The sequence below is a fragment of the Gymnogyps californianus genome, chromosome 3 (genome assembly GCF_018139145.2).
Source record: "Gymnogyps californianus isolate 813 chromosome 3, ASM1813914v2, whole genome shotgun sequence".
NCBI classification, from domain to species: domain Eukaryota; kingdom Metazoa; phylum Chordata; class Aves; order Accipitriformes; family Cathartidae; genus Gymnogyps; species Gymnogyps californianus.
The window spans coordinates 74,724,520-74,748,703 of record NC_059473.1 but is presented as its reverse complement, the minus strand read 5'-3'; positions in this window follow the sequence as shown (position 1 = coordinate 74,748,703).

The following is a 24,184-nucleotide window of genomic DNA, read 5'->3' as shown; positions in this document are numbered from 1 at the left end:
GCAACAAGCAAAAGGAAGAATGGGTCATATACACCATTAAACACAGCACATACGCTTCTGGCACTGAATCTGAGAATGAAAGTCCTGGAGGGAACTGTCAATACAAGAGTAGAAAGAAGAACTATACTTTCAAAGGAAAAGGGAAAGGCAAGGGAAGAAAAATGCAAGCTAAATGAGCTGTGGGAAGACACAAAACAGAAATATCAATCCCATTAAATATTTTTTTAAAAAAATCACATAATTACATTTGAGCCAGAAAACAGTGGCATCAATTATAAGTGTTCAACCATAATGGAAATAAAGTATTAAAGCAAATCAACTGATCCTACAAAAAGCAGTAAAACAGCTATTCTAGGGCGTTTTAATATATTCTGCTTTGGCCTGAGATCAATAATCATTTGGGAGGAGGGTTGTTTCTGACCTGGCTCATTCCAACTATTAGGTTCATAGCGCAGCTCTGCCAACAGTTGTAACAGCTGAAGGGCTAAACATTTTGTAACATGCTATGGAAGATATAAATGTACCCATAATCATAGATGTTCAACTGCTGGAAGTACAGTTTCTGCCCAAATCAACGATAATGGCAGATTGTAACGGAAAAACTGACTGGACAGCAAAGCTGGACATGCAGTAATGGTGCAAAGTGTTAAATGACTCATTTTTGTAATGGTTCCACCCACAGGAGTTACTGATTTGAGCCTCTCTGATAATAATCCTCTTTCACGTTTGTGCTATGTTGCAGTGAATGTGGTGGCATGCTCCAGGAAATGCAATCATTCCCAAGATAGTCACACACTATCTGCCAAAAAGATATGTGACCTGACTTCCAAAATTGCAAGCAAATTCAGAGGACTGATTTACCTTACCTATAGTACATCTCGTGCATGCTCATATGCAACTGTTAATTTCATCATGTTTCCTAAACTGTTTTGCCAGTTTTACTGATGGAAATATTTGTTTAAGTTTTATGGGCAGTCAGTCTTCAATTCTTATTTCCTTGCATTTGGCAGCTCCGTGCTCAATGTTTATGTCTCTTCAGCGTAATTTTAAAAAGTCTCAGACTAAACTGCTTCTAGGAGTAGGAAAAAACACACCTCACAGCACTGCCTTTCGTGAAAACCACAGGCCAGCCAAACAACTACTGATACCCGTTCATTTTTACTGTTCAAAAGCGCTATGAAAGAATTAGCTTCCTGGCTTTTTCTCTAACACAAAGACAAAAACAAAACCAGTGACCATTGGAAAGTTGAAATATTAGTTCGATATACTCTTTATACCCTCTGAGGATCAAACAACTTACCTAACAAAGCCTTTCTCATTATTCATATATTTGACACTAACAAAACTTCCTTGCAGTGATAAACTTTGCTCAGGCAAAGCCTTTCTGCCTTGCTACAAGGTTGCTTTAATTCATCTGTCAATGAGAAACAGAAATCTTATTCAGAAGCCTTTAAATATCTTTCTGTTTGCACGACCTTTTTATTGCCTCCAAATTTTTTGAATCCTGTAATCTGCAGGTACTGTCGCGTTAGACTTGCGTGAGCTCCAGACATAGCCAGGGAAAGGGTTTTTCCATACTGTCACTGACACAGTGGCTGTCTTGCTCTGGGGGGTTCGTACATGGAGGGCTTCTGGCTCAGCTCATATATACAGGCACCCATTCATCCATTGTATAACCCCTCTGCGCTAAACTGAATGCAGCTATACCAGACGTCTCTGATTTAAAGGTATGGGATTTTTTCTTTTTACTTACAGGAAAGGCTATAAGGATTGCCAAAGAAAAATGCAAAAATAAAGAAAACAACAGGCTATTTCTAATAAATAACATCTGGACAGAGCTGCATTATGGAATTTTAATATTAAAATTAGCAGTGTTTACAGCATGTCTTGAATGACGTCAGTCAAACCCCTCTCATCAATCTTCTGAAAAATAAAACAAAGCTAAGAGTCATAAAGCAACATCTTGGAACAGTTATGGCATTATTGATGTGCAGCTGATGGAAGTTTTATGTATTGCATCAAATCAGACAATGAACTCAGAATGTCAGCTTGCAATGTTGCTTTATTATGCATGGCAGTCCTTCATTCTGAGTGGTAAGAAAGAGATACGTGGATTCCAGTAACATTTGTTGAGTTGCTCGTGGTCAAAAAAAATGCCGTATGAATAGACTGGCTGTGACAGGATGTACTAAGGCTGAGAAGATCATCTCTATTTTTCTGATCCCATGAGTCAGCCGCCTTCTTTATTATTGAACTTGTGTTCTCTGTGCCTCACCTCTTTCTGTCCAGTTTGACATTTTGCTCTGGTCAGTTGGAGATTTCATGCTGCATTGAATGTTAGTGTTAGGCTTGTATGTTGCTGACCAGCTTCATTCCATATCAACATATCATAAATGTGATGATCTACCCAACTGAGATCTCCAAGACCTGAACTGTTGCGTGCTTTGGTACTGCAGCACTTAGAACTTGCAAACATGCAGAATTTGCATTTTATTTGTCAACCTGGACTTGCACCTGCTCTTGCTTTGTATATAAAACTAAAAATACCGCTGCATAAGTCTTTCTTCCCAAGCTGTTTCTTGGGGGAATATTTGAACCTATAGCTTCTATGTATTAATTCCTTTCCTGTTTCGTGCAAGTAGGATAACTCTTTTTCTAACCCAATTCATTGGTATATCAATTGTACCAACAATGCCTCATTTGTGCCATTCAGAAAACACCAACCTTTTATTTCTCAGTGACTGGGGTTTGGGGGAGGGAGGCAGCTGGATGTACTGTACACTTTGAGCAGAATTCTGTAAATGTCTATCAAAGATTTAATGTTTTCACACGTCGATGATGCCAGGGCAGGAAATGGGGTCCTATCTGATTTTGTTTCATCTATATGGGAATGGAGCTCAGCAATTTCCTTTTTTTAAGCATCACACTGCCCCTGTCCTTCCAAGATACTCATTTGACACTCTGCCATGTGGCACAATATTCGACGGCCTCATCTTCAAATGAGCACCTTGAAAGTTCAGATCCATTTTTAAGCTGGACCTGGGATAAGAATCACATAGGATAAGATAATTTATTTTCTTTGAATCTTAGCTGACTATCCTGAAGCCAGATGCTTATAGAATGCCTTTACACTTTCTACTTTTTCCTTTAGGTCTCATTTTTCTTGTTTGCTTCTTGTTCACATAAACCTAATAAAAGATGATTATTTTTAAGAGCAATCTGAGACACTTCAATAATAGTTTCTCAGCAGGGATCAGTGGCATCTGAGTAACTCCTTGTAGCTTTGGCTGACATGACAGGGATATGACTGGCAGAGAATTAATTCACTTGCTAGATAAGTAAATTGCTAGATAAGTAAAAGAAGAGCAGTTGGGTTCTTTTAGGATTGGAAATTGAGATGTCTATAGTCCTGTCAAAAAAAGACTTTCTCATAAGTCCCATTCTGCTAGCAAGAGTGTGTGCTTATCCTGTCCTGAATGATGAAGATGATCAGCTCTTTGGCTAGTATTTGTCACTCTTACATCACTGCATTGCAATTCTAATAAATGTTCCCTCATCTTTGTCTCGCATCTTATCGCTTACATCAGTCCTGAGGTGCAGGAGGTTCCTGCTAGGTGACTTCTCAATGTACAGGTTTTCCCCCCTACCACCAATCGTGTGTGGGTGATCTCTGTTTTTTCCTTTACATTTAACTCTCATTAATTTTAATTAGACTCGGACTAAGCCCAAAACCTTTAGCACAATTTATAAGAAAAAGGAAAAGAAACATAGCATGCCTGCCAGATGAATTTTCCCAGAGCTCTCACAGCTCTAATTTACACTACAGACACACCAGGATGTGGTTGGAAGAAGCCTTGCGTTTCCTGCTTGTGCATGCTTTGGATGCATGACCTCAAGATGTCAAAAAGTCAGTGGGTCATGGGGACAAGTCCGGCTTTGTGGGTTATGCTCTCTGGCTTGTAGATATGAAGCACGTAAACAACTTTTGAAGATGTAAGATTTAGTTTTAACAGCTCAAGAGAAGTCACTGGGTTAGCTTTTCTGCTCTGAAAGAGACATATTTTGGCCTAAAGATTCTTGATTGTTTCAGCTTTTCATTATGCACATTTACCAACAGGGAAAGTGTGTGATGAAATGACATACTAAATCCAGAAAAAGAATTTAACAGCATTTAATTTTTTAAAAAATATGCCTGGCTGGTGAACACCCCCCATACCTAGTTTTTTGGCTTTGTTCTTCCTCTTCATTATCGATCATGCAAAACTGACTTCTGTTCAGCTTCTAAAATGTATTGAGCTCTGCAGTAGTACGGATCCTTGAATCAGATTTAACCTTGGTGGCCTGCCATCCGGAATAGAAAGAGCAACCTTAATGGGATGCAGGTGCAGCTGAACTGCACCGTTGATGTGGTGGAAGAGACCCTCAGGGGCTCCTAAAAGTCCCTTATGAAAATCCACCATCACATTAAAGGACTGAGACAATTTCCTTGCTTTGTGGAATCCCTTTTTCAGTGACTAGAGATGACATCCCCAGGGCTCACCACAATACTTCTGGAGAGCAGGGTCCTTTGTGCTTATCAATGACTTGACAAAATACCTCAAACACAGTTACTCTGCAACTGTTGGAAATGTCCCTTTGAACCAGGACATTTCTGTCCTTCCCTAGCCTGCCTTAAAAGCTATATCATACTGAAATATGACTCAGAAAATAACCCACCCAGCAGGATACATATATTACAGGAGCACAGACCTCTGAGGAGGTCTGATGGTCAAAATATATGGCCTCTTTGACTCCAAGTATAATTCCAAAAGGCCTTTTTTTCACTTATGTAGAAACCAAATTAAATCTCTTTCCTATGCTTTCACTATTCACTGTACCACACTTGTAGTTTGGAGACATAAAATAGAAAGTGTCTAAGAGATGCAGTTTTTAAAATGGTGATAGTATGTCATACTTAATGCCCCTATCTCGACTAGCAGTGACATGGCACCTTTTCCTTGGTAAATGGGGAATTACCATATGGAATTTCCAAGAGATTGAGGTCTGCTTAACCTCACAGTCTGATGCTCTTCTAACTGCTTGCATCAGTTGCTATAGTCAGGGAGCCCTGAAAAATATGCTGAATACTTGATCATGTTAATTATCATCTTTCATACACAGATTCATTTTAGCCATGCCTGACATGCACTTTGGGTAGGTAAGTATTTACCCTGCTAAATGCTTTTGCACCAAGAGGTGAAAAGACCATTGACTGCATCCACACTCCATAGCACTTGGCCCTGAGTCTCTCCTGGGCCCTGTGTGGTATCCTCAGGCCGTAAGACACAGTTATTATTTTCTGTATATTTTATTCAGTTTAAAGGGTCTGAAACAGTGTGAGGATTATGTTGGAGCATATCAGCATTATGCTTTTATATCATTAAGCACAGGGTATGCTCCGCATACCTTGGAGATGACCAGGAGTGCAAAGTCTCCTGGAAGACTGTGCAAGTGCAGGACTGTGCAATCTCAATCACAGTGCTTATTTGTAGAGGTCCCTGGAGTGAGCTTCCCCCAGAAATGTACCTGGGGTTTGGTTTAGAAGAGATGCAGTTGATTCATTCTAAAAGTGAGCCCAAGAGTGAATACAACTTCTGCAATGCAGGCAGGCAGTGATGGGGACCACAGAACAAACCACAGACCCAAGCACTACCTGATAGTGACACACACACACACATTGTAGCCCTGATACTGACTGGACTTTTTAACACTCATCAAAGCTATGTACTGTTTCTGCTCTTGAATGCTAATCAAAAAGTTACAAAAGAAAGCCTTAGGGACAAAATCTGTTCTCCTCCCAGATCTCAGGGATACTGGATGGCTGCATTGGGCTTGCTTTTCTGTGAACAACACTGTCATTGACTTGAATGCAAAGGGTAAGCTTGAGCCAACTTTTCAGAGAAGTGATTTTCCTCATAAGCAGGCTATTCAATAATGAATTGCTGATAATAGACTAAGATGCTTCTTATACTCCTTTTAGATAATACTATATGAGTGTCGGTACTTGCACGCACTGAAGGAAAAACCCCCTAGAATCAGTGAATAACACCACCTGATCCAGCCTTATCCTTTATCTCTTCTTATATTGGTAGTGTTTAAAAACAATAAAACTACAGCTGCTTAAATGACCCTACTGATTTTTTTTTTTTCCAAAATAATCAGCTTCATTTGATTAAAAAAGAACAGCCAGAGCCAGTTAGCCATTTATTTATTTTTCCTTCTAAGTGGCTCCTGGCAGGAAAAACTTTTATTCGTTGCTGGTATTCTCATACACAGATTTCACCTCCAGCTGCGCTCCAGTGTTTAGCTTTCCTGGGCGGGCAGTACTTTTATTACTGCATACTGATGTCAACCATCAGAAACACAAGGGTGGATGATGTCAGTCAACATCAGGTAATGGGACTGTTCAGAGTTAGCTCTGCTCCCTTCAGAGCAAATGAATTCCCCTCATCACCACTGCCTGGGTCCTCTCACCATTGAGGTCTCCAGGAGTTGTGCCACTGACATTGGCAACAGAATAAGATCCGATACAAACTGCCTGGTTTAAAATACCTGTGGCCATATTATCTTGCAGTGCTGGCAGGGCATTAATAACTGTCATCTTGCTTTAGCACCTCTCACATCAATGGTACACCAACGTCTTTAAGACATTTGGACTGTTTATACATTGCCGGTGTTACATATGCTTTCATAAAGAGCCACGTATTATTTATAAAAGAGCCTGGCAAGGTCCTCATAGATCCAATGCCTTTTTTATTTTTAACCTACTTTTTCTCCAATTTAGTTCTTGCTTGTTTCAAACTGAAGTGGACTGTGATGTGGTAGCCAACCTGACTGCCAAAATCAGAACATGGGATCTCATCCAAAACTCACTGTGGTCGAGAAACTTGCCACTAATTCAGTGGGATTTGGACCAGGCACTCTTGAATCTCCTCTCTAATACTCAAGTTTTGCATCCCTGTAATGTCTTTGGCTTCTTTGGAAGGTATCCTGATCTGCAGGAGGGAGAAGAGAAAAACGTTTCCTTTTGTATTTATTTTCTTTAAAAGTTTTCTTTTACATTGTTTCAAATGCTTTTGATTTATAGATCAGCACACACCCAAAAACAGTCCCTGAAAGCGACAAGGATTCAGAGGCTTGTTTGCACAGCTTTAGAACAAAGTCTGCTCAACTGTGAAAAATAACATTTTTGTAGCCTGTTACTTCTTAAAGAGCTGCTGGTGCCTTCTGGAAATCTTTGAGGAATAGTTTGCTTAGGAGTGAATATGCTTAGGACAATATACAATTTTATTTTTCTGGTCTCTGTCTGTTAAAAGTCTCAAAGCAACCAGAAAAGATACTCAAAACTGCAATGAGAAAAGCACAAAGAACATTTAACAATTAGAATCCATTCATGGAACAGAGCCAAATATCCTTACAAATAATGTAACCTTAACGATCTGTTTTTAGAAAGAGACCAAATCTCTGAGAGTTTTTCAGCTGGAGTGGAAAGTTATTCAGATTACTTTTTTTATGCAAAGAAGCAACACTTTTCTGCTGATGTAAATACTGTATACACAGGCACAACAAATGGCACACAGACCAGCAGAAAATTTGACAAAGAGGCCCTATGTCTTCTAACAATGCTTTCCTTAGGAAACCAAGACTTCACATTACCCTTAATCAGAATTAAGATAGAACAGGGACATAATGTGGGGAACTAATTCTGCAAGCCAGTGAAGCATTTCCAAGTGTGAAGAGCCATCTCTTTATGTAAAATGATGCTGTCAATGCTTTCATTGCTGCTCCTACACTTCTATGAGTGGCTTGGTAGGGACAGGAGCAAACTTCATTGCTGTCAGCTGCCATCTGATCACTCGGGACCGTGTGCCTGTGGAGTAGGGGAGAAGATTCTTGAAACTGCCTTACTTTAAACTTCAGAGCAGTCTGACACTTGGACTCTGCTTCTCAGTTTTTTTACCACAGTTACCCTTATGCTAAGCCCATCTCAGTATAGAAATGGGTCAATGTTCTTAGCAGTGGAGTTTCTTTTCCATTCCACTCCTTATTCAATTTAAAACACAACCCTGTCTCACCTTTTCCTGATTTCCTCCCTCATACTTAATCATTTAATTACAAATTGCATCAAGACAATAAGCACAACTCTGAGAATCATGTCGATTAGCCAGTTTCATGTTCCTCCCCCACCTGCCCCGCTCAAGACACTGTCAGAGTACCGAGAGTTTTACAAATTCCCTGCCAATAGTTTGTATTGTCACAGTTCTGCAATCATAAGTGGATGTCCAAAAGTTATGCAGAGAAACAGCCTCTTACTATGCCTTGTAGAAATTGAAAACAAGTAAGCTAATGTATCTATGTAACTTTCCGTTTACCATTACTTAATAATACATCAACTTTTAGCATTGCATTTTATAGGAGTTAATGAACTCCAGTATACAGAGCTCTAAGGACGTGGGAGAAGTCAGTATCTTAGCTGGTTCCTGATGTTTCTACTTAGTTTAATTCAGCTCTTACCAAACAAAACTCTTGTTGAAGTCAATGAATATTTAACTCGAAAAACAATTGAATAAAGACAGAGAACCAAATTCAATATTCATTTGATTAAATGTCTTTTGGCACAAGAACATCAGGATTTGGCCTTAAGCAACATTTTCAGGATTGGACCAATGTTCTTATACCCCAGAAAAAAAGACCTGAAAAAAACTAAAAGGCAGAATTCACAAATTTCCTATATTAACCAAACAATGTATTTTTTACTGACGTTAGTTTCCTATGGGAAAGTTTGCAGTCACTGCTCTGCATGGGAGGGGACACTGTACAAAGTCACATCCATCCAATTCAATCTACATGAACGTTCCCATTTTTTTCCTTAACCACTGGAAAATTAAACTGCAGGAGAGAACAATTTTATAAAAGCTCTCTATCATTTTTATCAGTTTCCAGAATCCCTTCTCAGAACACAGCCTTTTCTGACCCTGTGTCAATCAGGCACATCTGCCCCATTTCAACATTCACATCGATATGCTAGTATAGGACAAATCTTGAAATTGATCACTGCCTTCAGGCTCAACTTAGCCTTCAAATTATGTAAATACTTCCTATTTAAAGTCTGTCTTTATTTCCCTGAGAAAAGCTGAAGCTAACAGTTGTGATACCTAATCTGTCCTTTTTATCCAGATGTGAATAACAACAAAGAAAATACCCCAGACCCTGAGGAAACGAAATTTCAGCCATAGGCTTGTTTGCCTTAAATAACTGTCATCTTTGCTTCCTTAAGATGAACATGTTTTGTCTGCTTGACAGGAAACAGTTAACTGAAACATGGAGTCCTCTCCCAGGGTTTTTCAGATGAGCAAAGCTCAGACCAAAGTCCATATGGTATTCACCCATAAACACAGACATACGACAGGAAAAATGCATTTTAAGTCTGCGCGCTGTGTGTCTTGGAAGAAGTTTGTCAAACAATTATGAAAAGAATTCGGCTTCCTCATAGCACCCTGGGAATGTACTCAGACACTGGATCGGTTCTCATCTGGCTTCAAAGAAAACAATTGAATAGGTCTCATTTTTAAGGAATAGTGTTTATAATGTAATTTTACTTCTCATTAGGGATCTCTTTCTTTGCCAATGTTACTTTTAAATAGGATGATTAATATTTAAAGACACTTAATTATCACATGTTAACCCACTTCCAGAACTGGTTACAACTACCCTTTAATGTATAAAGGAACCAAACTCACCACTGCAGCGTTCTCATGAAATGAAGATGTTGGAAACATGAAAAGGAAAGTTTTCTTCTCTCTTATTCTCCCCCTTTTTGGATGAACAACTTAAATTCCTCAGCATTGTTAGCTTCATGTCTGAGCACCTATTTTTTGAAGAACCTCATTTTGCTTTGTCTGAGCTGCTTTTTTCCAGCAAGGTGTCAGTTATGTTAAACTTTTGAATCTGTCATGCTGGGAATTTCCACATGCAGGGAACAATATTGTGCAGAGGCTGTTTGCCGTTTGCCAAGCTAAACTTCCAGTTGTTTGCAATAGTCATGTTACATAATACTTCCCACTATTAACATTAAAAAATCACTATGCAAACAGGTGCATTTCTCTTCTTGGTTTCACACCTAGCTCCCAAAAGCATTAGTGTATAGGTGAGAAGGTGTCAAATGGAAAGGTTTGTTAGGGGAAAGAAGGCTTTACAAAGCCCCTGCGGATGAATCAGAAGAATCATCCCAGCTCTCCATCTCTCTGGGCACGACTGGATTGAGTGGCTATAGATTGCCAGTCCCACCGTTGTCCAGTGCTTCACTTTGATGGAGGATTAAGAAAAAAAATTGTGAAATAGGCCCCCCAATACCACTGAATTACAAAATCTGTATGCGATGGGGTGGGCAGATTGGATTAAAAGGTGTTCAAATTGCCTGCAAGGTATACATCTGAAAAATCCAATTAACTTAATGGGCAGGGCTAGCTTCAGTTTTCTGAGATTCTCTCTCTTCTTCCATTCACACGTCTGCAAAAGACAGTTGCAACACAACTCTAACTAGCATGAAGTGCTTTAGTCGCTGTGAACGGGAATGTCAGAGGAAAAACATTCCTAAAAACATTCTTTGCAATACCAAAAGCTGTAAGTTTGAAAAGTGGACCAAGACAATCTACCTAAACCTCAACTGAGCTATGATTTACCAATGTTCACTGCCTATATTAACGTGCTTTCATGAACTGAAGACGTACTACCAAGGAATTTTTTGAATGGTGAATAAATCTTAATTTGTTTGCATAGTCTTTTATAGACTATGGACTAGTAAATTCAGCAATCACTAAAGTCACTTGGGAATAATCAGGTATCTAAAAATGTGATTCTGAGAGCAGGCATACTGAGTACTGTGACGCATTAGCCAGCCAGTCAGAAATTTTGGGGAAGTGAGTCTCAAAGTCTTCCAAACACAATAGCTTTGACATCACTGTTAAGGAAGCACTTAAGTACTATTCTTAAATCGGGCACCAGACCCCAATATCCATCTTGCGTGCTGTCACATAAAGCTCTTTCTAGATTTACCATTAGGTGCCCAGATGATCTCTACACTAGAAAATGAAACAGGGCCACGACACAGGCTTGACCACTAGCCCAAAATGCTGTTTTACTGTTGAACTGGGAGAGTAGGTATACCATATGGATGAGCTAGAGCTCTTCCAGGTAGTGCCCAAGGACAATGCAGGAGACAGCAGATGTCAGGGACCAGTATGGCATGTCAGACATTCTGCTCTCCTGCAACCCTATCCCAACAGACTTTACACCTCCTAGTTCTCCCCAATACTCCCACGTACCCTACATATCATCCCACATATGACAGGGACTGGATGCACAGCAGTTTCTTGCTATAAGAACACCATTTTGCTGGAATGCAAGACAGCAGTCATATTCTTTCAGATACATTAAACTCAAACATGTGACACCTTAGGTTTATAAGGGCCACATGTTGTCCAGGGCTGAGTGCTAAATTGTACAAATAGTATTTCATCTGTGTTCAGCAGTATAAATGTAAGTCCAGGTCTAGGTGCCCCAAGGGCAGAAGGATAGGCATCTGGATGGTTAGTCCAGACAATGCAACAGTACTTTTTGTAAAAGAGATTAATCATTCTCAAGGTACATAAAGAGTTTTTTCTACAGATCATAGCAACTTAGGTGGATTATTCAGGAAATCGGGATTGTTCTCCTTTATTTAGGTGCCTACATTTTATTTAACTAGTGGTTTATTTGCCAATCTGTTATTCTGTATTCACCCTGGAGACCTCTTACACTGGTTGAATGACAGTATAGCTGAGAAATACAGTAGAAGGTGAGTGAATATAAGATACATGGTAACAAAATGCTTTTATTGGCAATGTTAAGAGCCAAAGAGTATTCCTACAAAGATTTATCCACTAGATGCATCTTGCTGCTTGCAATACGCTCATAATGAATCATTCTAAATAAAGTTCTCTCACACAATTCATTAGGCAGTCATCATCCTCAGTTACTACATATTTTCCTCCTTTCATGTAAAAGCAGTGCAGAAAAGGGGTGGAAAGTAATAATATTCTTGTTTCTGGATTATAACTTGACTGACACCTGTCAAAAATGGAGCAGTTGGAGGAAAATAGGATTGTGTCAAATAAAATGTTCCCAAAAGATAGAAACGGAGCCTGATTACAGTCCCTTGTTCCACCTTCTGTCATCCTTTTTGTAAATTATTAATTAAATTTGAAAAAATTGCTGTACTTTGTGTCTTACAACAGCTAGAAGAAAACATCCATAGCATACCTGAAACTTTATTAACACATATGTAAAGGAACAGTATATTTCATGCTTCTTCAACATTTTCTGAGGCTCAGTTGCACCTACCTGGGGAAAAAAAAGAAAAATAGAAAGGGACAGGAGTATTGGGCCCCTTTGTTTGTAGGCTGACTTTTAATACTATTAATAGGCAAATCCAGTTATGCTGATTGCAAAGCAGAAATTGTTTCTCACCTTGCTTCAGTGAAAAAGGATTGTGTTAGCAAATACCTACTTTCTGTACTTTTGAACGCTGTGGCACCATGAGATGGTAAATCAAGTATGGAAGCACGTATCAGTTTTTTAAGGCATCTGCAAAACTAGCGTCAAGTACAAAACTGCATGGCTGCATAGCACAGAGCATTAGACTAGTAGAAACTCACTCTGCCACTTCAAATTGGTTCAGACAACCCTAAATAGGTAATTTTGTCCTGGCAGACCTGATGTTGCCTCAGGTATTGTCTGTCTGTGCTGCTCTAGCTTTATGCTGGGTCAGAAATTTTCTGCTCTCCTGCAGCCAGCATAAACCAGCCTAAAAGACTAAAGCTAGCATGCATGTCACATTCTCCAGTTAACTTTGCAGAGTTGGGATCAAATGTCCATGCCTGCTCTGGATTAAATCCGCACAATCTGGTGAACTGTATTAAGGAACATGGATCATTCAACAAATTAATTTGACTGAAAGACATTATAGCCTGCTCACAGGGGCAGCTCAGACAACAGATCTAACAAGGCCAAGGAGCTGTGAGGAGCAGAGAGAAAAAGTTGATGGGTAACAAGCTGTTTTCTCATTTCTCTGTACCTGAAGTGCTCTAAAATTCATCTGCTTCTTTGTATTTTGGGGAATTTTATGTGCTCACTAGAGGCAAGGCTCTGACTTACGAGTTACAGTCGTGGTTTGGGATATCTGTGAAGCCTTCCCATGCCCACTTGTCAGCCTCTCCCTTTCCCATGTGTGTCCCCCTCCCCACAGGGAGGGCTTGGGGCATTGTGAGTGACAGCAGCACACAGAAGTATGTATATCATTCATTAGTAAGGGGATACTACAAGATCAGCTAAGCTAGATCTTCAGTCAGAGGGAGGCCCATGAAAGTAATGTGACAAATAGGTATGCAAAGTTTCACAATTTTATATTAGTCTCATTTTAATCTGCTTGAGAGGGTGGATCAGGTCTTTTAGCAATTTAAATCTATGGTTGTTTCAGGTAGGGATTTCTAACATGTCCTCCTGAACATACCAAATTGAAGTTAAGAGCCTTCTTTAAAGATGACAATTTTTTACAAGCTTTTATATTTTTCTTTCTCGATGAGTTCCACAGTGTTTCAAGTCCTACACATTCATTCCAGCTGGTTCCTAACATTCACTAACCCTTTACAGAAATAACATAGAATAAGGCTCACAACAAAGAGTGAAGGACTGCAGATGGGCGATCAGTAAGGTCAGCACCTGAGGAATACGCGGTATGCCTTAAGGTCAATAGCTAGGAAATCTCTGTGATTTAGGAATCTCTGATATCCTGTCTTTGGTGTTGACATCAGATGGAGCAGGAATGGGAAGAGAGGCTACCTCTATGTAGCAGTGTAGCTGGTGACCCTTTCTGTACCTCCTTCTTTTTCCCTTCTAACCCTTAACACCTCTCTTGGATTTGAGTCCCCTGGGATAGTCTTATGGTTCTTTCTCTCTTCCTTCAATAAGCCACAATCTATGCTTTTTTAATCAAAGTAACAACTTCAGACCTTTGAAAACAATAATAATAAGGTTAAGGTGAAGGCCATCCCTATGTATGATGGAGGAGATGGAGATTGAAGTGTAAGAGAAGGCATGAGAGCTAGCTTGGTAATCCAGGAGCATGTCAAGGCAGAGAAGTGGCTCTGGTTTATGCAATAGAAGTAGTCCTTGTCAAGTGGGGGTAATATGGGTATAGGGCTTAGTCTGAAACAAACAAAAGTGTGCAGGGCTCCTGCAGTTGCTTGTGGCATAATGTTCACAGCAGACGGGACAGCAAAGAGCAACTTTTTATATACAGTGACTTAATGGGATGAGAATGGAGCTGACAAGGTATATGCTGAGGAGATGGGAAATTTAAAGGTATGAATACAGAGTGAAATGCTCCCTTTCTCAAAAGTGTTAGGCTACTGTAGCAACCACAGTATAGCAGTAGTTTTGGGACAGAGAATGTCTCCATTTCTTACCAACCCTGTAGGCCAGCACACAGTTCAAACACTCTGAAGAACAACCAGAAACTGTCCTGCATTAGATCACCACAGGATATGATGATTTCATCCTTTAGAAGCACTCTCTTTCCAGCAACAACAAAATTAACATCAACAAAACCAAAATTAACAACAAGACGTTGAAGTATATTGTCTGCCGTCTCTTCTTACAGTGAGTTCTGTATGCTCACAACACACATATCTCCACTCTGCCTGCAAACTACACTGAACAGATGGTCCTTATGCCAGCCCAAAAGTTAAACCTGCAGCTTAATCCCTAGAAAGAATCTGAGACACCACAGCTCAGTGCTGACTGATGTTGTTCTTAGAAAGGAGAAACCACAGAGGCAGAACACTTACAAAAATATCCACAACCAAAATAAAGAGGCAGCATCCAGGGGACTGCAAAGCCTTTCTGCTTAAAGTTTGTTTTTTCGCCATTCTTCTTTAGTCCCTTTGCCATTAGCACATGATGTCATCTTTTGCTGTCCCTCCGTTTGCTTAGCATTAAACTAGTAGATCACACTCATCTTCACCTTGCTGCTGACAGTCCTGATGGCAAAAAACCACATCACAGCTTTAAAATGAGTCTTGCTGGAGAGACATGCACTTCATTGCTTCAAAATACACACATATATTCATGAAAGCATCAGCCAGGTGGACATGTTTTACCCAGATGACCTCATTTATAACCAGAGCTCTAGCAGTTTGCTACAACTAACTTGCTCTCTACAGCTACAGAGAAGACAGGTAACGCAGCCCGAGTGCTTGCAGATGTTTTGCTGGCATTGCTAGGAGCAGGTAGGCAAGGTTGAAGTTACGTAGATGGGTCCATAACAATGGGATTCTGTCTTTGTTCTTCAGTGAATGCTGGATTGAACCCACAAGTAATTTCAAACTTAAATATGAATTTGTTACCTTTAGTCAGATTTTTTTCACAGAGAGGAACCATGCTGATTTGCTTTGGTTGACAGTTTAAAATTGAGGTCTATTAAGGTGAGACAAAACAATAAGAAAATCCTGAGAATGTTAAAGGCTGAAAAAAGCTGAAGCATTAGCTGAGGTATTTTTAGACTTTAAGCTCTCCAGGGCAGTGATTGTCTGCTGTTGAGTACTGTACAAAGCGGAGCGTATTGCTAGCTCTAAACAAGCACAACATCTCTACCATTGAATCTCTTCACATTAGATAAAAGGGGAAAATACTGATACAAATAAATAGGAAGACAGAAATGCTTTACTCAGAGAGAACGTCTGTAAATCAAATTATGCAAAAGGATTCCCTTTCCAAAATCTGGAATAAACAGGCAGCTTGATCATGTATTTCCACAGCAATCAGTTTGTCATATGTACTGTCTACTTACTGCAGACCAAAGCAAGCTTCCAGGAAACGACTGCCAAAGTATACGAGTTGACAATTATAATTCCAAAGACAAAGATTTCCTAATGTTTCTGACTCAAATCAGTCTACATTAAATTACATCAACTAGAGAATACTGTAATTGAAACAAAAAATTATCGGTTGAAATTTCTTTTGAAAAGGCAAAGAATTCCTAATCCAGAGCAGGATTTTTCATCCCTTTGCACCCCAGGACATCACAATTGTGAAAACTGGACATCATGGAAGATAATACAATTATACACCATCATTCTGTACTCATTTACATTAAAATTCCATTTTTCATTTGCCATACGTAAATATAAATAACTTCACAAGATGTAATCATGCTCCTGGTGTTTTCTAAGATAATAATAGTCCATTCAATCGTAGTTTAAAACCCCAGGCATTGCAAAACCCAAATGGGATAATAGAATGTATTGTTCAAACTAAGAAAACAAAGGAAGTTAATCGAGGTCCTTACTTGACTACAGCTGTCTTCAGATATAAGCCTTGAGAGGTATTTCTTAACCAATGATTAATGAGTAGACACCTGAAAAAAAAGACTGCCAAATTGTAACTTGTTTGCTTGAACAGCACAACAGTGGCTGTATAAAAAGAAGCTATTACCATAGAATTTATGCAGAAAAGCCAGCTCTACAAGAGAGCAAAGCTGCTTCTCTCCTTTAACCCTGCAGACAAGGTAAAAATATGGATACATAAGTATTGGTCAAAGAAAAAGCATTCAGGTCTACTACAAGATAAATGATGAAAAGATTTGAGTTCTAAAGGAATCTGAAATATATATTTATACTTTCAGTAATTTTTTCAAGACATTTAAAAAAAAAATTGCAGTGGAAAATATAGGAAAGGAAAAATCAACAGCTGTGAGATATAGGATTCACAGGACAAATATGGGGCTCATCAGACAACAGAAATATTCCCTAAAGTTGTTGGGAAGGTGCTAGAAGTAACTCAGAGGGCTAATTGGTTTTACTCTGATCGTCACACATCTTCTTGTGGACAATAAAGAGAATTATCCATTTCTGAGATCGAACCCATTTCTTTATGAAGAAACATCATCCCATTGAGTTCATTTCAAAGATTCTGAGGTTTGTTGTGGGGAGGAAATTAGAAGTGGGTGATTTCTCCACTCTTTAGCAGCCTCTTAGGCACCGTCTGGTTCAGGCTGCATTACATACATGTGTGCACATACACAAACAAATCCCCTTTGGACAGACATCTCAAGGAGGTCCATTAGCTGCAAAAAAACTAGAGCAGTTTCATCTTTGTTGCCACCGAGCACAGTGAGGAGGAGAAACCCTGAGCTGGAGAGTGCTTTGAAGCCTGAATGGGCTCGTACATGGTGCAGCCTCCCCCACTCACTATGAAAGGATTGGGGGTCATTGCACTGCTTTTTGTGAAAGAGAGCAAGTAGCATTGCAGCAGTGCTCAGCAAGGCCAAACAATTACTTCTAGCACTGCTGATTAAAGACAATTCTATCTCAGATGACAGAAGAAATCAATATTGTTTGCTATCAGAAGAGGTGGTTAAAAAAAACCAAACCAAAACAACAAACCCAACAAAACTAAAAAAGGTGTATGAGAAGCCCAGGGGAAATTGAAGCAACTTATGTTGCCACAGATGCTTCTTCTGGCATTCACCACCACTTGTGTGTAAGTAACAGTACCTAATAAAAAGGATCTATCAAGGCTGTGTGTGAAAGAGGAAAAGTGGTGTTACTGACCATGAAACAAAAATTCCCTTTACCTGAAATGAGCTAATTCTTTTAGATCACAGTCTGCCAGTTAATTCTTTGGAGGTTACAATTTAAACAGCTTTTCCTCCACGATCTATGTGTGCATGTCCCTCGGAGAGGATGCAGAGAAAGGCTGGTAAAAGAAAGACTCAGAAGCTGTAGCTTAGTGTTGCCAGGAGATTCTTCTTCCCTTCTGTGTGCCTGAAGCTTCATTAAGCAAAAAGACTGAAAAGCAACCCTTAAAAGTTGGCCAATGGAGCAAACCTGGGCCTTATGGAGAGAACTCAAAAAATCAGGTGATGAAGAATGCTACAGTAGTTATATATAAAAATAAGAAGAGGCAAGAAGAATTATCTAGAGGAATCTGAAGAGGTAAAATTGATGTGATGGAGTAGAAATGAGCAATGAGAAATGATGGTTGAAAGAGATGACTGCAAACAGTCTCTGCATCTCTACTTCTCTGTTACTATATAAATCTTTATTTTAAGATATGAGAAATGTGTAGGTGAGTGGGAGGTTAAAATCAGACAGGAGATAGAAAAAGATTTATTACCCATATTCTTTCTTCCCTACTACTTGGGTTTAGATGTGACTGAACAGTTAATTACTTGCATTGCTCCCTTGGCAAGCAAACCAAGGAGAACAATAAAATTGAAGCATCTCCAAATTCTTCTGTTTAGCATGTGATCATTTGCTAGAGTAAACAGCCTTTGCCATGAGACCCAGGTACAGTTTTGTTAAGGATGTCACAGCTTGGTTTGTCTGATTTAACATTGCACGCTGTGAAATTTCTTCTAGAGATTTGATTACACTTGGCAGTAATAAAATAAATGCATAAGAGTAGTGTTGCACCAAAGCTACAGAATATTTCAAATTCATCCATGAAGCTGAAGGAGATTTTACTTTAAGGCTCTCTATCAGACACTGTGATCTGATGTAAATGCTGCATGCTGCCAGAAAGGATGGTCCCGTGTTCCCCCAGGTTGCCTATTTCCACCACCATCAACTGTACCAGAACTAGCATTTGTAGGGTGAGTCAGATCACCATGCAGCTGCACAAATACTCATGCCTACCCAAAGGATGAAGAAGAACATCCAATTGGGGGTGGCAGGCCGTACTTATGTCAGATTAAAGTGACTAGTACTACAGGCTAAAAAATTTGCAGGATATTCCTCTCAGCCTGTAAGCAGAAATCGCAAACAATAGAAAAACTCAGCTGAGAGCACTGTGTGACCTTTCAAGTTAGCATACTGGCAATAAAGTGTTTTGAAATGTGACAATCTGTTTTTGAATAGATAACTGGAAATTCAATTTATCATTCCCAGGCTCCTCGACTTATTAAGCACCAAATAAGTGATTACATGCCCATTCTAAAACCATAAAGCATATACCCTGCTATACGGTAATGGCCCTTGCTTTTTGCCTATAGCTAGGCACAGCCTCTGATAGTGAAAGAATGTCGCAACTGCTACCTGCATTCCTGAACACCTAACCCAGCTAACGAGGAAGCACAGCAGATCAAAGGGCCCTGTACCGACTTCCCTTGCCTTTCCTTCTCTTTTCTTTAATTTTTGATCCACGGCAAGATATGAAGGCCACTGATGATCCAAGCTGAGAGATCTGTTTCTGTATTTAAGTTGTTAATTACAGCTGTTGATTTTTGGTTATGCTGAAATCCTACTAATCCTATTAATATCATAATTTCTGTTTATGAAAACAGAAAATTAAGCTTTTTACATGTATACTGAAGTGTTGGGTTTTTTTTTTTACTACAAATGGAACAGCTATGCCCCATATCCCATGGAATAATTACTAACAATAATACATTACTATGGATCAGAAAATAAATTGAAGCTAAAGAAAAACTGTACAAAAGACAAAAGAAAATAAAGGGGAATGAAACCAAAAGGATTTCCACCATGTGATTCAAAATTGAGTTTTACATGTAAAGGTTAAACTTCTCAAAGCAATCTTAAAATCTGTAGCTCAAACACTTGCTGTACCTATTATTTTCAAGTGGAAACTGGAGATTTTCATAACTTCTCAGAATCACATCTATTGAACATACGAACATTGTGTATGCAGTTTTATAGAAGAATTTTATGGAAGAGCAGAAGAATTCTTTGATAGAAGAATTATAGAAGTTAAACTTCTATATTTTTATTTTTACTCAGTGCCACATAATGCCTTTTGTCAAATCATGTCACTTTTTCTGATATTTATCATGTGAATATGTGCCTACTAGTGCCTAAAACAGAAATAATGTCAATTTGTCAGTGTCCAAAGTCCACTCTGATCTACTTCTAGTATTTATCATCTTAGATTTGTTACATGTCCTTTCTGCTGCTAATAGCGAATACTCAAGTGGGGCCTGTTTACAAGCTGGAGGATCCCTTAGCAGGCAGAATACTGCTGCAAGAGAGCAGGCAGGGAGTTTGGGGGGTAGGCTGGGGTAGGCTGAAGAAATATCCAAGCAGTATAAATCCACAATAGCCAGAAAGTTTGCAAGTCATGTCCACCTCAGCCTGACTGATGGAGGGGTCGTGAGCAGAGCGTACTGCTGTTTCTCCCCCCTGGAGCATTCCTTCTGGGCTGTTATTACCAGAGCAGGATAAAGAGCTCTTGGATACAAAAGATCCAAGACAGAAAGGAAATATGTTTCAGACTTGAAAGGAGACAGTCCAGGCCTAAGGAACTGGCTTTCTATTTTGATTCCTTCTGCCATCTGAAACAGCCATTCCCACTGATTCTCTTCAAATTCCTTCCAGGAGTCATCTGCTCAGTGGGCAGAGCCTCTCCAACTGCCTAAAAAAGTGCATATCCCATTGCATGAACTTCCCAGTTTTCCAGCACTCAATCATTCTCCTGAAACTTGGCCATTGTTTCCATCTTCACCCCTGCCCTGCAACATCTACAGATGCTTCCTGTAAAGTTGAGCAGTTTAGTTGCACCATTCAGGAAAGTGTAGATAAACTGGCTTTGAAGAATTTTGTGATATGTTTGCATGAAAGATGATGTATGAAAATAAAGTGTTTCATTATGTGACCAGCCCAATCTGATCTACCCTCTTCACTTGTTATTACTTGAGTAGACAAAAGTCTCCTATTAGTAATAGTTATTCATAAATGTGTATACACACACTTACGTATATTTGTGCGTATGTATGTGTGTATATGTGTGAGCTGAGAACTATTGTATCTGAATAACATACTGGTGATTTTTCTGATGAATCAGATAGATAGAGAACCTAGGCCTTTGTTCCTTCAGCGATGTTCTTTTCTTTGGGGTTAAAAAAAAAAAAAAGAATATTATAAAAAAAAGGGAAAAATATGACTATACTGTCATCATTACCCCTTTCCCACAGCTATAGAATTTCTCAGAATGTGCTGAAATTTCAAAATGGGAGGTAAATATAGATAATATTTGGAGAATCTCATGATTCTCTTCAGCACTCCTTCATATTTTTCTGGGCTTGCTCACTGATCTTAGACCTCTGTTCATATGAATTCACCAAAGAAAGATGCAAGTATGTTGAATAGCAGAGAAGAGTTGATGACGTTTTAGAAACATGCCAAATAACCATTTATTTTCCTATGTGCGATATTTAACAACCGCTTTTTAATACTAAGTAGTGACTGTTTTGTCAGCTTCAGGAATGTCTCCAACAAACAGAAGAACCATTGTTTAGAAACAATTGAGTGAAAGAATGAAGAAATGGATCATCTGAACTCTTAGACTGCCCTCATTGCAATAGCGGGTCCCTGGCCTTGCAGCTTTCTTTCTAAACAAACACATTTCAGCAATGGTTTTTCACTTTTACAGCAGACCACAGTTTTCCTTGTCACATTTTACTGGAAAAGTACTATCAGGCAAGTCTACATTTCATCAAAACAATCATTTTAAGGAGGAGGAGTATTCTTATCTATCTAACACAAACAAAGTACTTGCGAAGTAAGAACGGTTTTGTACTGGAAAGAAAAAGAAAAACACATTTCTGACAGTACATCAAAGTGACAATGAGATGAGTTTTCTATTCAGTGAAGTAGCTACTGCAACTGTAAAAGCACTTATGCTGGGGTTAAATAAGTTTATGGAATGCAGAGTTCTCTCCAGGTTGATACAGGGAAGGTTTGTATCTAATAATTCCCTGCCATCAGTGATATGATATTATTATGGATACACCCACAGCACCTGCATAAGCTCTAGCACAGCAGGATACCCTCTCACAGTGACCTTTTCATAATACTACACTGTATTTGCAGCCATTAGCCATGTTAGTGTTGTTATGCAGCTGCTACGCTGCTATCTTGCGTGGGTGGCTCTCTAATGCTGGCTTTTTTAAGGGTCCTTGAAATCACAACAGGATAAATCTTCTTCAGGGAGAAAGTTCAACCACATTCTTTCAGCAAAAGGAAAGTCTTTCCTATCATGCAGTCCTTGAACTCACAATTCCCTGTCCTTCTCCCTCTGCCCTAGATGACCCACAATGAGTACAAAAAGTGAAATCTCAGGTTTTCAGAACATTTCCTATTGCAACAGGAAGGGTTTTAAACTCCCTTCCACATTCCCTAGTTTCATCACTGTCACAAGAAGAGGAGCTGGTTCAGCGCGGCGTTGACCAAACAGACATGCGGAGCCAAGCTGAAGACACTGGTTTTATCCTGTGTGAACGGCCTGTGTGGCCAACAGGAATTTTACACCTGAAAAAACATCTGTGGCACCACCGCTCCGCAGATCTGGACTGGAGGCAGGCCCGTGACTCCTTCACAATAACAGGAAACACTGTCGTCAACAGGGAGGGGGCTGTGCCGGAGCGATCTTTTCTATACATGCTTGACAGGGAATGTAAAGAACATTCCCTTGTAAAGTTTATTTGGACAACAAAGGGTGTGGGAGGGCCGCGCTAGACTCTCATGAGAAGCAAGGTGTTTTCAAAGATCGCTATTAAAGGCTGAAATTCTTTCTGTCTCTTTTAAAATGCTTGGGCAAAAAGAAGAAGGAAAAAAATAATGAAGTGCTTTGTGGTTTGTTTAGCATCCATCCCTGCATGTTATGAAGCTGTGCTGGCCCATTAGAAAGACTGTGCCACCCCTCCCTTTCAATGGAGCTTTTATTTTCACTTCTCTTCTTCCCCTATCCAACTGCCATAGCACGCTGGCTCTGTAGATCAGAGCAAAGCAGCTGTGCAACAACCCAGCCTTTCCCCAGACCATCTCTTCCACCTTGTCCTTCAGGACAAGAGGTGGCACAAGCCATCCTCCAGCGTGCAGCATGTAGGGACCCCCCCGGCTCCCAGAGCAGCTGCACAAGTGCCAGGAGAACTCCCTGCCCTGGGAGCTTGGACTCTGTGTGGCCACAAAAATCTCAATAGATGTCTTTCACAGGCAACATAGTTCAAGGTATTCAAGCCAGTCTTCTCATCGTGGAAAGATCAAAAAAGATATTGTGACAAAATATTGACAGCATCAATGTCTCTCTTCAATCCCTGTCCATGCGCCCACATTCTTTAATCTTATCAAAGGACAAAAAATGTAAGGATCTCTCTTCATGGAGACTAAGCACATTTTCTTTTGGGTAGTCTTTTTTTTTTTTTTTTTTTTTTAATTAAGGGACTTTCTTCAATTATCTACATTTATTCACGTCACTAGGAAATACGAATTAAAATTTATTTCATGGCTTTTTATGAAGGAAGTAGTCTGGCTGTCTTTTGTGCATGTATTTGGGTGTTGGCAGCTAGAGGAAAATTATCAATGATGTGCTATACGGCCTTGCTTAATATTTAACATTGTTTAATAGAGCTGCTGTAGTCAGTTGTGGAAGTGCCTAACTATATACACAGTACGCACGTGACACTGAAGTCTGGACTAACCTTTTATGCAGGAGTTTTGGACAGGCCAAATTATTTGGCCATAGAAATGCTTCCTATGAGGTAACAGTGAAATGAAACAGGAAATAAGAAAGTTTCTTTTTCCACAGTCCTTGAAGTTTTATGTCATTGTTTTGCTTACAAATCATTAGAAAACATACTTTTGGAGTATTCTTGCATAAGTGGCATGTCTAATTGTTATGCCCTCCACATCAGTCCTCAGTGGTGATAGTTTTTTCTATGAAGAGCTCTCTACTGTCCAAGCAAACTCAGGTATGTTTTGAACCATAACACGGAAGGCTATGAGCAAAGAAGGGGTCAGGAATTGCTGGAGTGCAACTCTCCCGTTATACCTATTTCCTACTGGGATCACACTATTTGTCCCCTCTGTGTGGGGGCAGCAAAGGGTGCCTGGACTTCCTCAGGCTGGCTGTGGATTTCTCCTTGCCATAGGAGTAAACACATGAGCCAGTCATCTGTTTTTTCACTCTAGGTGTACATACAAGTTTAAGTGCACCTTCTCTGAATTAAAAAAAAAAAAAAGTTGTTTGTCTTTCTGTATAAGCTTCTCTGTGGAAACTGAATATCACCACTCAGACAAATCCAGTTACTTTCTGT